The following is a 13,709-nucleotide window of genomic DNA, read 5'->3' as shown; positions in this document are numbered from 1 at the left end:
CAGACACAAAGGAACAACCTGCCTTTATTGCAGTTTTCAAACAAATGGGTTTTTTTAAAATTACTTTTAACATGAACAGAGAATACTCTAAGCTGAGGCACTCATCCAGTTATGAGTCTACCATAAACTTAGAACACTGGGTGAGATGCCATGGAAGGAGTTTCCTCTTGGCAGAATTGTGTGGCCAAAGAAATGGCATTTCAGGGGATAGGTACAAATATATAACTTGCTTCCAAATACTCTAGCCATGGTACAAATACCTCAATAGATAAACAAACCTATAGTACTTCAAAAAGCCATATTTCTTTTCATTTTTAAATAAGATAAAAATTAGTATTATGCATCGTCTGTGATGTGCAGTTTGTGAGGTATTCCAATGATCGCTTTCAGCAGAAGTGTGCACTCTTCGCCATTTCCACATACTGTTGTTCCTTCTTTTGTCCCCATCTTGTGCTTCTCTCCTCCCAGATTGTGATTTGCTTGGACAGGGAATTCTTTCTTTTTTTCAATTTCTGTAAACCACCTCATTAATTCATTTCGTCTAAACATTAGGAAGAACCTCCTGACAGAATGGTTCCTCAGTGGAACAGGCTTCCTCGGGAGGTGGTGGGCTCTCCTTCTGTGGAGCTTTTTAAGCAGGGGCTAGATGGCCATCTGACAGCAGTGCTGATCCTGTGAACTTAGGCAGATCATGCGAGGGAGGGCAGGAAGGGTTGCATCAATGCTTAGCTCTTGTGGCCATTTCTTAAACGCTCAGGGAAATGCTGGTCGCCACTTTGAGGTCAGGAAGCAATTTTGTCCAGGCCAGTTTGGCCAGGGATGGGGGGGGTTGCCATCTTTTGGGCATGGAGTAGGGGGTCACTGGAGGTGTGGGGGGAAGGTAGTTGTGAATTTCCTGCATCATGCAGGGGGTTGGACTAGATGAACCTTCCAACTCTGTGATTCTATTATTCTAATCTTGCACACGACAAAATTGTTCTGCAACTTCCCTATGTTAAATTCTTACAGAATGAACAAACTCACAAGTTGAAGGACATTCATTTAAAGGTAATTTTTTTAAAGGAATGCGTAGCAGATTAAGTTTTCTACGTGTGATCCTTTTAAATTTACATTGCAATCAAGTTTTTTAAAAAATCAAAGAGAACAAAAGCAAAGCAAATATCCACTTGCACTAAGACAGACCACACACCCCATGACAATGTACGAGTTTACACTCAATTCCCGCCCCCCGTCCCCGCCTGTTTGGCTACCTCCATGTGCAGTGTCTGATAGGTCACTTGGTCTCCATACTTCACTCTCCCCGTCTATAAACTGAACTAACAGAACTGCTATGCATGACATGGTGCTGCAGAGATAACTACCTTACAACACCCAGAAGGAAAAGAACTGGGGAAGTAATACAATGGGAGCCAGGTACCTGAACACAAAATTTAAAGGGTTGCCGGCCGCTTCTGGAGGAAGCAACCTCTTTCTCTTTCTGTGTTGCCCTGAGTGGCAAGTACAGTCTTTGCTCAGAAAATAATGGTCCCTGGATGCCGCTTGGCATATTGCAGACATGCCCAAGCGTCACAGAGTAGCACTGAAGCACTGCTGTAGGTCTCCCTTTATTCTGGTGGAAAGTGCTGTCAAGTCACAGCTGACGTATGGCAAACCCACCCCTCCTGGGGCTTTCAAGGCAACAGAGTTCAGAGGTGGTTTGCCACTGCCTGCCTCCACATAGTGACCCTGGTCTTCCCTGGTCGTCTCCCACTGAAATACTAAACCAGGCTCACCCTGCTTAGCTTCCAAGGTCTTACGAAATTGGGGTGGCCTGGCCCATTGAGGTCAGGGTTGTCTGGACTTCCTTCTAAAGAGTCCAGCAAGGCTAGTACTCGATTTGCTGACTTAAGTGAACGTAAAATCTTTTTTTATATGAGTAAGCAGCCGAGGCAAGAGATGAGCTGAGGGGGTTCTCTCGTGGCAGGCTGATTTAGAACACTGAATATTATTTGTAAAAAAATATCCAGAAGTCATTAAATCAGGGGTGTCGAACTCATTTGCTATGAGGGCCGGATCTGACATAAATGAGACCTTGTTGGGCCGGGCCATGTGTGTCATAAAATGTAATGCCAGGGAGTGGAGATGTAAACTTTATAAAGGACACAAACACATTTTTTTTAACTTAAAATAAAAACATGCTTAAAACATTAGCACTCTTGCAATATTTTGTTTATTTAACAGTGCCTGATAACTGACACCTCTTGCTCTGAATTATTGCATCAAAATGTCTGTGCTGTTGCAGTCCTGAGTATGCTGTTCAGCTGTGTGTATCTGTAAGCTGCAAACCTGCGATGATGCAGCAGCAGCAGAACTGGAAGAAGAAGCAGCAGACAGCCAGTTCCACCGAGGGCCTGACAGAAGCCCTCCGGGGGGCCTGATCTTGGCCCCCGGGCCGCATGTTTGACACCCCAGCATTAAATCATTTAAAATTATGATATGCCCTCACCCTTCAGAAAGAGGGTTCATTTTTAAAAAAATCAAATGAATACATTTATTTAGATAGGGAGATATATTACTTGGTGATCAATTTTCTGCCGTTACTCCAAGCAGCAGCTCCAGATGTCACAGAACACGGTAAGGAAAGGACAGTCATCTTGCACTTCTGTTGCCCCCACTCCTCTAAATCGCCGGAAAGAAACAGCAGATCTCCCACTGGGAGGAGACGCAAGCGCTCAGCACAGAGACAGACGGCATGTCTGCTTATGAGAAGACAAATGCCAGCGTTGGGTTTTAAATATACCAAAGAAGTGCACTGAGCAGGAAACAACAAGGCAATTGCAGTTCTGATTCACTCTGCATCTCAGCACGCCCGCTGCAGCCAGTCATGGTTGCCACCCCCCTGGTGGGGCCTGGAGTTCACCCAGATTACAACTGATTTTATGACCACCAAAAAAAATAACAATCAGATCCCTTGGAGGAAATGGCAGCTTCAGAGGGCAGAGTATGACGTCATGTGCCCGCAGAGCCTCCTCCCCTCCCCTCCTCCTCTGCCGCCAAGTCTCTAGCAATTTCCCAAGCTGTTGGTGGCGGCAACCCTATAAGACAACCCAAGACTCTTCTAGACAGGTTTACTTTCAGCTGTTCCCCACTCTCTGGAGAAGAATTTAACTCTTATGTAGTGTGCATTTAGCAATGGGTCGGACTCCTCTGCTCAGCTAATCCCCTAGAAATGAGAGCAAGGAAATATTTTTATTGGTCATTTTTAAGTGTGATTGAGTGGTGCCAGGTTATTATATATTGTTATGTATTGGGATTGAATCATTCCTGATTGAATCACCCCAGAGACTGGCTGAGCTTAAAACACAAGAACAATAGACTACCAGGATTCTGAAAGTAACCAATCTCATAATACTGTTATGTAAATAGCCTATCATTGGGAGTGGGGTGTGTTTGGGTGTGGCAATTGCATGCTATTCATCAGAGCTGAGGCTCTGGAGTCTTGTGTTGCTCTTGCTGAAATCACAAATAAACTTGAGCGGATCACTAGACTCGAGCCTGCTCATCCATGGAACCCACTATTTAACATATATTTTATTGCACTCTGTATCTGTTTAAGATGTTTACTGTTTTTAATGGATATTGTATTTATTGATTAACGGTGTGAGCCACAGAAGAAGTAGGATACAAATCCCTTAAATGAGTAAACAAAATAAGCACTGAGGCGTCTGATCAGTCTAGATTTCTTCCTCTGTTAATTTCTCCCATGGCAAGAAAAGTACCTTGAATTCCCAGATCTAAATACAAAATAGAAGTGTTGCCATAATGCAGTTGTCTCTCCCTTTTCCCCATTTTTTTGCTACTGCCACTTTCTGTGTGCCTAAGCAGCCCAAAACTCTATTGCACACATTTTTTTTTCTGTCACAGGGATCCCTGGGGAGTTCCAGCTTCTCCCCTTCGACGAGCACGCTTAAGCAATGCATCCTCTTGTAACAACCATCATCGCTAATTAATGGCTCAAACCAGAGGAAGCAAATCCTGATGGCACATCTATCCCTTCAGAGCTCAAGGTTTAACTCACAGCTGCAGGAGAGCCAAGCACATTCTCCCTATCTGAGTGCGGGGGGGGGCGCTATTTGCTTAGCCACTCCAAAGTGAGAAAAGTGCAGAAGTTGTTCATTCATTACCTGGTCAAATTCTGTCCCCTTTCTGCAATACCTCAGAAGTATCTGGAAAACTAATGACTGCTGAAATGACAACAACAAAACCAAATACACCTCCATGGTTCAGGAGAAGAAGAAGAGATTGGATTTATACCTGCTAATGCGAATGTGCTATCCATCTCTCTCTATTTTTCCTAGAAGCTGTGTAATTGTGTGTGCGTTTGTGTATTGTTTGAATGTGAAGTTTCTCCAGTAAAAGACATCATTTTTATACTGGCTCCAGCCTCCGTGTCTGTTACTGGTACCTCCTGGAAGAAGCGGGACCTCTGTATATACTGGTGTGAACCCTTATTGCCTATTGCCATTTTATAATATTGCAAATTCCCCATTAGATTAATAATATCAGAGCAATCAGGCTAACAGGTAGAGAGAATGCACAGAAAACTTTTTTTCCCCTGTCCCAGAAATACTAGAACTTGGGTGCACTCAATGAAGTTAACAGATGGTAGATCCGGCCTGGACAAAAGGAAATGTTCTTTACTCATTGGGTGATAGAATTCACTGCCAGAGGATGTGGTGATGGCCACAGGCACAGATGGCTTTAAAAAAGGTTTAGACACATAAATGGAAGATAAGTCTATCAGTAGCTACTAGCCATGATGACTAAAGGGAACCTCCATGTGCAGAGGCAGTAAACCTCTGGATCCCAGAGTCAGAAGGCAACACTGATGGACCTCCTGATGGCACCTGGTATTTTTGGCCACTGTGTGACAGAGTGTTGGACTGGATGGGCCACTGGCCTGATCCAACATTGGCTTCTCTTATGTTCTTATGTTACATTCTTATCAGGGGAAGGCCTCAGCCCCTATGTCATGTTTGTTGGCCCTCCAGAGGAACTGGTCAGCCACTGTGTGAGACAGGATGCTGGACAAGATGGACTACTGGTCTGATCCAGGAGGACTCTTCTGTTCTTATCTTTAATTGTATTCTCTATCCCCCATTTTTAAAAATATCTCTGTGCTTTAGTTAATGCTTTAAGCTGGACAGAAAAGTCTGTGGCAAGTCATTTGCTGATTTCCACCCAAACAATAAAGCCAAGGTGGTTTGGAAACTGCAGGAGGCTGCTTGCCTCACGGTGATGGGAAGTACACTTGAATTCACACTTGAATTCACCTTTGGAGAGACATCTCCTGGCATAACTCTCTTCCTTTCTGATGCAACCCAGCCTACAGCAGCAGGACAGAAGAGTAAATTGGACCCCATAGGCAGTGGCCGCATTACCAGAGTAATTACCACTTCTTCTCTGTGAGTAAATAATTCCAGACGTTAAATACAATCGGTTTACAATCAGGAACACATTTCCAGATGGACTTCTATGTGATGAGGATTCCATCAGATCTGATTAAACCAGAAAGGGCCTGCCATAACGGCAAATTTTCAGAAAAATAACAAAGGGGGTCTTTCCCCAATGACTCATGAAAGTCGGTTTTATGAAAATGTTAGGTTCTCTTTTCAAATTGTTACTATGCCATTAAATAATACGCTTACAGAGAATGAACCAATCACAGAGTAATTGTTGAGGCATCCGCCTTCCCCTTTCTAGCACCACTAACATGCTCAATATCCACATGGTAAACTGATTTTATGATCTGCCTCTTCCAGGTGACATGAATACAAATGGTCTCACCCAGAGAAGTGCATCCTCACCAGTGCTCTCCAGAATTCTCTAAACTGTGATCTCATTGGATGATGCTTCTTCACTAAATCGTTTTATTCTGTTGAAGAGAGGAAAGCTTTGACCTCCCCTTTAAAAACGCGGATATAATTTTGCTCAATCCATTATTTTCCTTTTTTCAGTTCCAACCAAATAAGGGCAGACCATCTTACGTATACCCCACCCTGCAGTGCATCGGTGTCCCTTACATCTGAGACAGTCTTCCTTCCTTCGCCTCTGCCTACAATCCCTTGCATGAATGCACAAGGACTCAGGGACAAAACAACTCCATAGCAACAGTTAAAGCACGACACAGCTCAGTGCTCCCTATAGTCTTTGTACTATGCTCTTGAATCCATTCTTGAACTCATTCAGTACCTTCGCATTATCTACTAGTTTGGAGAGTCGAAAATTATTCTGTATCTTTTTTTTATTTTGGTGAACTTTCCCCCTCAGACAATATAACACAGAAAAGCTGTTTTAAGTTTCCAGCACTATTCATAATTTGGCCTTGCCTTAATGTCATGCATGTGAAGGCTGGCTATAGCTATTCAGTATGTGGAATATATCTTCATATCCAGAGGCACTCTTTTCTCAAACCAGCAATCAGGTGGGAGATAAGTCCAAGCGACTTGCAAGGTAAGAGGAGATCATGTACTCAAACAGGACTGACTCTAAGCCCAGAGTCAGGAAACGATGAATGCATTTATAGACACAAGTGCCACACGACCAACTTCATCAAATGCTTCAGTGAGACTATTTCATCTTTCACATGGACTGTGCTATAACATGAATGGCCAGCTTGCAGCACAGGAAGCAAGAGGCTCTCCTGGACAGCATGAAACACCATGTAGATATAGAAACGACAGAGTCAGTTGGGCATCTCTCCCTGACTCTTCTTTGCTGAACTTGGGCCTAGCCCAGTGAATAAAAAGCAGAACCACAGCAATGAGCAAAACATCTGGAAGATGAGTTCCATGTGTACACACTACAGCAGCACTCTCAAAGAGTAATTAACAGACAGAATTCACGTCCACAGGAAGTAGTGGCTGTTACAAGCATAGACAGCTTCAAGAGGGGATTGGAAAAACATATGGAGCAGAGGTCCATCAGTGGCTATTAGCCACAAGGTATAGATGGAACACTCTGTCTGGGGCAGTGATGCTCTGTGTTCTTGGTGCTTGGGGGGCAATAGTGGGAGAGCTTCTGGAGTTCTGGCCCCGCTGGTGGACTTCCTGATGGCACCTGGTTTTTGGGCACTGTAAGACACAGAGTGTTGGACTGGGTGGGCCACTGGCCTTATCCAACAGGACTTCTCTTATGTTCTTCATGTAATGTAATGGACATAAGCAGTCACAAGTGCCAGCTGACCCAATCGCCTTTGCTGATACACACCACTGTTATGTTGAGAACAAAATGCTCTCAGGGGAAAGCAGTGCCTTTCTCCTGTAAATTGCCCTAAATGCTTACTTTTCTCCTTTGCCAAGGGTTTTGTCTTACTTTGTTTTCTGTTTGTCACTCTCATGGTACAACCAGGGCAGCATTACTTCACCCCAGTAATACTGTCTAGACTGCAGCAACCACTCTTTGAAACAAGTAAACAAATAGTTGCTAAGCTCTCTGCCTCCAGCACCATGGAAAATGTGCTGACCACAATAAATGCACGACAAATGTAGTATAACAAGGGTCCACTTGGCAGAATTTGCAGGACAACAGCAGATTTCACTACAGTGAAACTAATCCTACGGTCAAAACCAAATTAACATAGACAGAGAAAGAGATCAGCAAAACATATACTGCAGGCATATGGATAATACAGGAAACCACATCAAAAACAAAAAAAACTGAAAATAGTTATTGAACCAGTATTTGGAAAGAGAACAGTTATTTCAATGTTTGACGGTTTGTGCTTTGGGAAATACCGGTTCCCCTAAGTAAGTTATCATGAATTTCTCAATGTGAAAGTCAATAATGGCATACAACTTTGCCTACAAGGCAGCATTGGGTATGTTGTAGGCCCACACATTGAAGGCCACAGCAAAATGCCGACAGTATGGTTTGTTCCCCACAGGAACAAAGTGTACACCACCCACATGGGCACTGGAATCTTCTCGCTACATCATGCTGAGATTCCGTGCAGGGGGTTCCTCAGCAGATGAGGAGGTACAGAAATTGTCACATAAAGTCTGAAAACTACTAATTTGAGTAGAACGTTCAGTGACACGAAAACAGAATATCAGAACACTGTGAATGGGAATGCCTGCTGTGCGGGCAAGGCGGGGTATAAATCAAAATTAATAAATAAAATAAATAAATAAAAGCAGCAAACATTAAACCTACTGCAAGAAGAACATAAATCTAAAAGTTGTTCAAGGTTTCACATAGTTTTAGCTTTCAGGAGTCCTTCTACTGTTAGGAATTACAAAGTACTAGCTAATAATTTAGTAGGACACATCTCTTCTCTTTTAAAAATTTAAAGTAACCCAAAGGTTGTCAGTTATGACCGAATTCGCTGCCATTAAAAATACTCTGTCAATGTCCTTGGTACTTGAATATCAGATTTTAAAACGATTAGTATTTTATTTTGTTCAATTCATCATCCTACTCAAAATACCATTCCATTTGGCAAACTTATCTAATAATAATAAAAAAAAACTAATAACATCCATATGATTTGTTCACTGAACTGAAGATGAACTTGTAAGGCTTTGTATTCAACTTTCATTTTACTGGAAAAAAATGTTATTAAAAGAAATAAAAACTACCCAAAGGTCCAATAAGTCATTCCTATCCGTATAAAACCCTATATAATACCACTGTATAATACCAACAATCCATGGATATGAAATCAAAGAAAGGTGATTATACATATGCCAAAACATAATAGCTTGCTATCATCTATCAATATAGATATAGATGAATGTTCATATACATGAGCAACTACCAAAGAGAGGTGTCTTAAAAGATTGTCTTAAAGAATTTAGAAAACAGTGTTTCTATATCAATTGGAGATGTTAATACAAAGATAATTAACCACAGACTTAACTGCTGAGGTCCAGAGTTTTTCTTGCATCCAGTATTTCAAACAGAAAATCTCAGTGGAGAGCAATAGCAGAGTTTAGTCGTACTACAGCAGGATTCAGACATGGTTTGGAGGATCAGAAACAAGCCAACAGATTGATACAGCCACTCATCCTCCCCCTTCATGTGCAGCTTCCCTCTCAGCTTCCATTTTAGTATGGCCTCCAAGTCAGAACTGGAACCCCTTTTCAAACTACTGCTTCCATTTTGGTTTGAAGAAAAAGGACATTATCACATTTATCAATTCGTATGACAAAGCAAATTATGGTATGCTCTCAAGTCTGGTATCACATAAAGCTCCCTTATACTAAATCAGATCCTCAGTCCATCAAGGAAAGTACTGTCAACTCAGAGTAGCGGTAACTCTCCAAGGTCTCAGGCAGAGATCCTTCATGTTACCTATTACCCAGTCCCAACTAGAGATGTCAGGGACTGAACTTGGGACTTGCTGGGTGTCAAGCAGATACTCTACCCCTGAGCCATGGCCCCTCCCCGAAGTTGAAAAGGAAGGAGTGTAATGGGGGAATGCTGAGCATACAGGTTCCATAGCTTGTGTCCAACCATAAGTGCAAAGTCCTACACATAGGTACAAAAAATCAAATGCATAGATATAGAATGGGAGGGACTTGGCTTGACAGCAGCACATGTGTAAGGGATCTAGGTGTTCTGGTTGATCACAAGCTAAATATGAGCCTGCAGTGCGATGTGGCTGTGAAGAAAGCTAATGCAATCTTAGGATGCATTAACAGAAGCATTGTGTCTAGATCACGGGAGATGGTAGTTCCGCTCTATTCTGCTATCGTCAGGCCTCACCTGGAGTACTGTGTCTAGTTTTGGGCACCACATTTTAGGAAGGAGGTTGACAAGCTCGAGCGTGTCCAGAAGAGGGCAACCAGGATGGTGAGAGGGTTGGAATCCAAGTCTTACGAGGAAAGGCTGAAAGAGTTGGGTATGTTTAGCCTGGGAAAGAGAAGGCTTAGAGGGGACATGATTGCAGTCTTCAAGTATTTGAAGGGCTGTCATGTAGAAAATGGAGCAGATCTATTCTCTCTTGCTCCGGATTGCAAGACTAGATCTAATGGGTGAAAATTACAAGGGAGTCGTTACCGGCTAAATATCAGGAGAAACTTCCTAACTGTAAGAGTGGTTGAACAGTGGAACAGTCTGCCTCGGGAGGTGGTGGATGCTCCTTCGCTGGATGTTTTCAAGCGGAGGCTGGACAACCATCTTTCGGGTATGTTGTAGGTATGTAGGGCTATCTTTCAGCTATGCTCCTGCAGAGTGCAGGGGGTTGGACTAGATGACCTGCAAGGTCCGTTCCAACTCTAACATTCTATGATTCTATGATCCAAGCAACAGCTTTATTTCAAACAGTACCATTCTGCCTTTCTCCACAAGCGCACTGAAGTTAACCAAGTCAAAGTTAGCAAAGTCAACCAAGACTTTGAGTGAATAGAATGCACTTTCTCTTGAACAACAGGATGGGAGTGGGTGATCCCTTCTTTGAGCATTGTGTGCCACATCCCACACCGTTCCCAAGGGCTCTCTACCTGTCAAGAATGGATTGGGCGCGGGGGGGGGAGCTATACGGGATCTGCAGCAGGAAGCAGAAGAGATACTTCTGTGAGTGGAGCTCTGTTCATGGTGACTGGCAGTGGCTAAGGAATCCACAGTGTTGAGTCTCTTAAACTGCAAGTGAAATAGCAGTTTGTTCAATTTTATTCACTGAAGAATTAGGGTTCTTTCTTTCTTTCTTTCTTTCTTTCTTTCTTTCCTCTTCCACAATCTAGGGTACCTATTCTAAGGGAAACTGTAGTTTTGCTATCCAGCGCTACATAAACATGTGGGAGAGATAATGTTAACTAAAGCAATTTTCAATACGAGTGCAGGAAAAGTCAAAATCCATGAAGTACTTACTTTCCTATCAAATGTAAACTTACTTTACTGTTTTGAACAACATTAAAATGTGTTATCAGTTAGCAAGTAAATGTGCACTGTTTGGCATATTTATGCAATTTAAAAGTATAAACGACTTAACTTTCCACAAGTAAAACTGCAAAACCACCCAATAACTGAAAGAGCTGCAGATTGCTGCACCCTACGCATATGTGTTTTAGTCTTTGTTCTCTGACAGGTAGGAGTGGTATCGTCTGCATATCTGATGAACAAACATTATCGTTATTTAATGTTGTAGATAAAAATATTCATTTTGAGTAATATGTCGTGTGAAAAAGTGATGTCACTCATTCTAAAAAGAGATAATATTTCACAGCATTTCCTGAATTCTCCAGATTTTTCCCATTAAAAAAAAATGGGAGGAAGCCACAGGGGAAAAAAAATATTATTTTGTCCCCCAGGCCATTATCCCCATTGTCTAAAATGAAACTAAGCTATTATTCCAGACCTTTCCACCACCACCCTACTCCCTAATGTGCATCATCATCACAATCACAACACATGACCTATACAACTGTGATGACAGCAGAACTGACTGTAAAAATGCCTACACCACTCCCCTCCGGGTTTGAGATTGCAGGTGATGAAAGTATAAAAACATATCAATCCAAGATTAAGATAATCACTGATCTTACATCCTTTCTCTTAATTGATTCCTCTGTTCCATGCTTTATTTATTTACATTATTCCTAGTCCATTTTTCTCACTGAGACTGAAGGCAGATTACACGGCGTAAATTGAATCGGCCTACACTACAGACCACCTGTTTGGTTTGAAGAAATCTGAAAAGAAGCCACAGAAGAATCAAAATGGCTTTGGCCAGCTCAGGAAAGTATAGTTAAATCAAGACGGGTGGTATGTGACTTGAGTACGGGGAATAGATCATTCACACACTAGACAATTTTGCCCTGACCTCAGCCAGCTAATTGGAGATGAATACAGAAAACCACACATGCATGATTCAATTTTAGGGTTGACACTGATAAAGTTATAAAAACCTGCTCTAAGAGGATTAAAAACAACGGGGGGAAAACTCATAAAAGGACCTAAGTAATCACTCTGCATACACGGCCTATCTTTCATCTTTCTTTTTTTGTTAAGAGTAAATGGGCTCAACAGAGAGGAACATCTTAATTCTGTCACACATCAAGGGGAGAGGAAGGTGTAAGAGACACTGCTGACATAGGAGGGATTGATGTTAGTTAATACCCAAGCCTTCTCCTCACATTCTTAAATATATAAATCTGGCACAATGTATCATTGTGGCTAAGTTTAAGAAATAATGTTGACCATTATGAATAGGAAACTGAAGCGATATTTCAAAAGTCTAGCTTGGACCCACAGGAGAGTTTCCTCACACTGCCGGAGGTGGGGCAATGTTTGCTGATACCTCCCAATGGTAAAGCTTCAGTTACACCCCTAGGTTTCATGCCCTCCAAGATAATTTCATGAGACAGTTTGGGACTGCAGATTAAGGGGAAAGGTGTGCAACTCACGCTCCACAGAGAGAAATCCCTTCTGTCCATGGAAACCGTCTGGCAGACCCAATCCACCGTGTGCCCAAATTCAACTCCAAACAGGCAAGAGGAAAAAACAGTTATCTCAACAGTAAGTTCAGTTTGAAAATCCTAGGTGTGCAACTCATGCTCCACAGAGAGAAATCCCTTCTGTCCATGGAAACCGTCTGGCAGACCCAATCCACTGTGTGCACAAATTCAACTCCAAGTGGGCATCCAAACAGGCAAGAGAGAAAAAAAGTTATCTCAACAATAAATTCAGTTTGAAAATCTGCCTAAGAGAACTAGCAATTGTTCCTACTTTCTTCCACAAGAAGCCATATTGTGAATGTCCAGCAGTTAGCAGGCTAATCACACACAATTTCTCAATACAGCTGCAAAAGTAACATAAGGTACCATAGCAACAAAGACTTGGCTTAGTGGGGGGGGGTAAGTGCCTATGAGTGAGGGATTTTACTATGAGGGTACGGACACACGCATCAGATAAAATGGGTGAAACCGAGGCTATTTCCTCCAGAAGAATTTGACCCACAGTTGCACGAGTACACCTCCCTTCAAGGCTGCGGGCACAGTCTATCAGTGAGTGATCAGATGCAAAAACCTTGATTAATAAGCACCAGAGTACTCATGGCCAGTGTTCCCTCTAAGCTGAGTTAGCGCGAGCTAGCTCACAGTTTTTCAGCCTCTGGCTAACACATTTTTGCCTTAGCTCAGGAAGGATGGCTCCAGAGCAAGCTAATTTATGCAGCAGACAAATCGCCTGCTCACAACTTTAATGCCAGTAGCTCGAAAAGTAGAATTCTTGCACACAAGACCCCACAGTTTAGAGGGAACATTGCTCATGGCGGCCAGGCTACTTCCAGTTTGGTGTAGTGGTTAAGAGTGGCAGACTCTAATCTGGAGAACAGGGCTTGATTCCCCCATTCTTCCACATGCAGCCAGCTGAGTGACCTTGGGCCAGTCACAGTTTGCTCAGAGCAGTTCTCTCAAGAGCAGTTCTCTCAGAGCTCTCTCAGCTCCACCTACCTCATAGGGTGTCTGTTGTGAGGAGAGGAAGGGAAAGGAGTTTGTAAACTACTCTGAGACTCCGAGTGAAGGGTGGGGTATAAATCCAACTCTTCGTCTCCTCTTCCAAGGGTGGTGCATGCCTTAATAGAGAAACTCTGGCTTGATATCAAACAGTGAATCCTCTCAAGCCTGTGAATATGCTAGGACAGAGAATACGAGGTGCGAAGACCTTGGTGTAAGGGGGTATCTTGAGGACACATCCCACACTCCCCACATACATTTGCCTGCCATGAT

Source organism: Gekko japonicus, unplaced genomic scaffold (genome assembly GCF_001447785.1).
Source record: "Gekko japonicus isolate JY-2015 unplaced genomic scaffold, Gekko_japonicus_V1.1 scaffold570, whole genome shotgun sequence".
In the NCBI taxonomy this organism is placed as follows: Eukaryota; Metazoa; Chordata; class Lepidosauria; order Squamata; family Gekkonidae; genus Gekko; species Gekko japonicus.
This window is presented reverse-complemented; position numbering follows the sequence as displayed.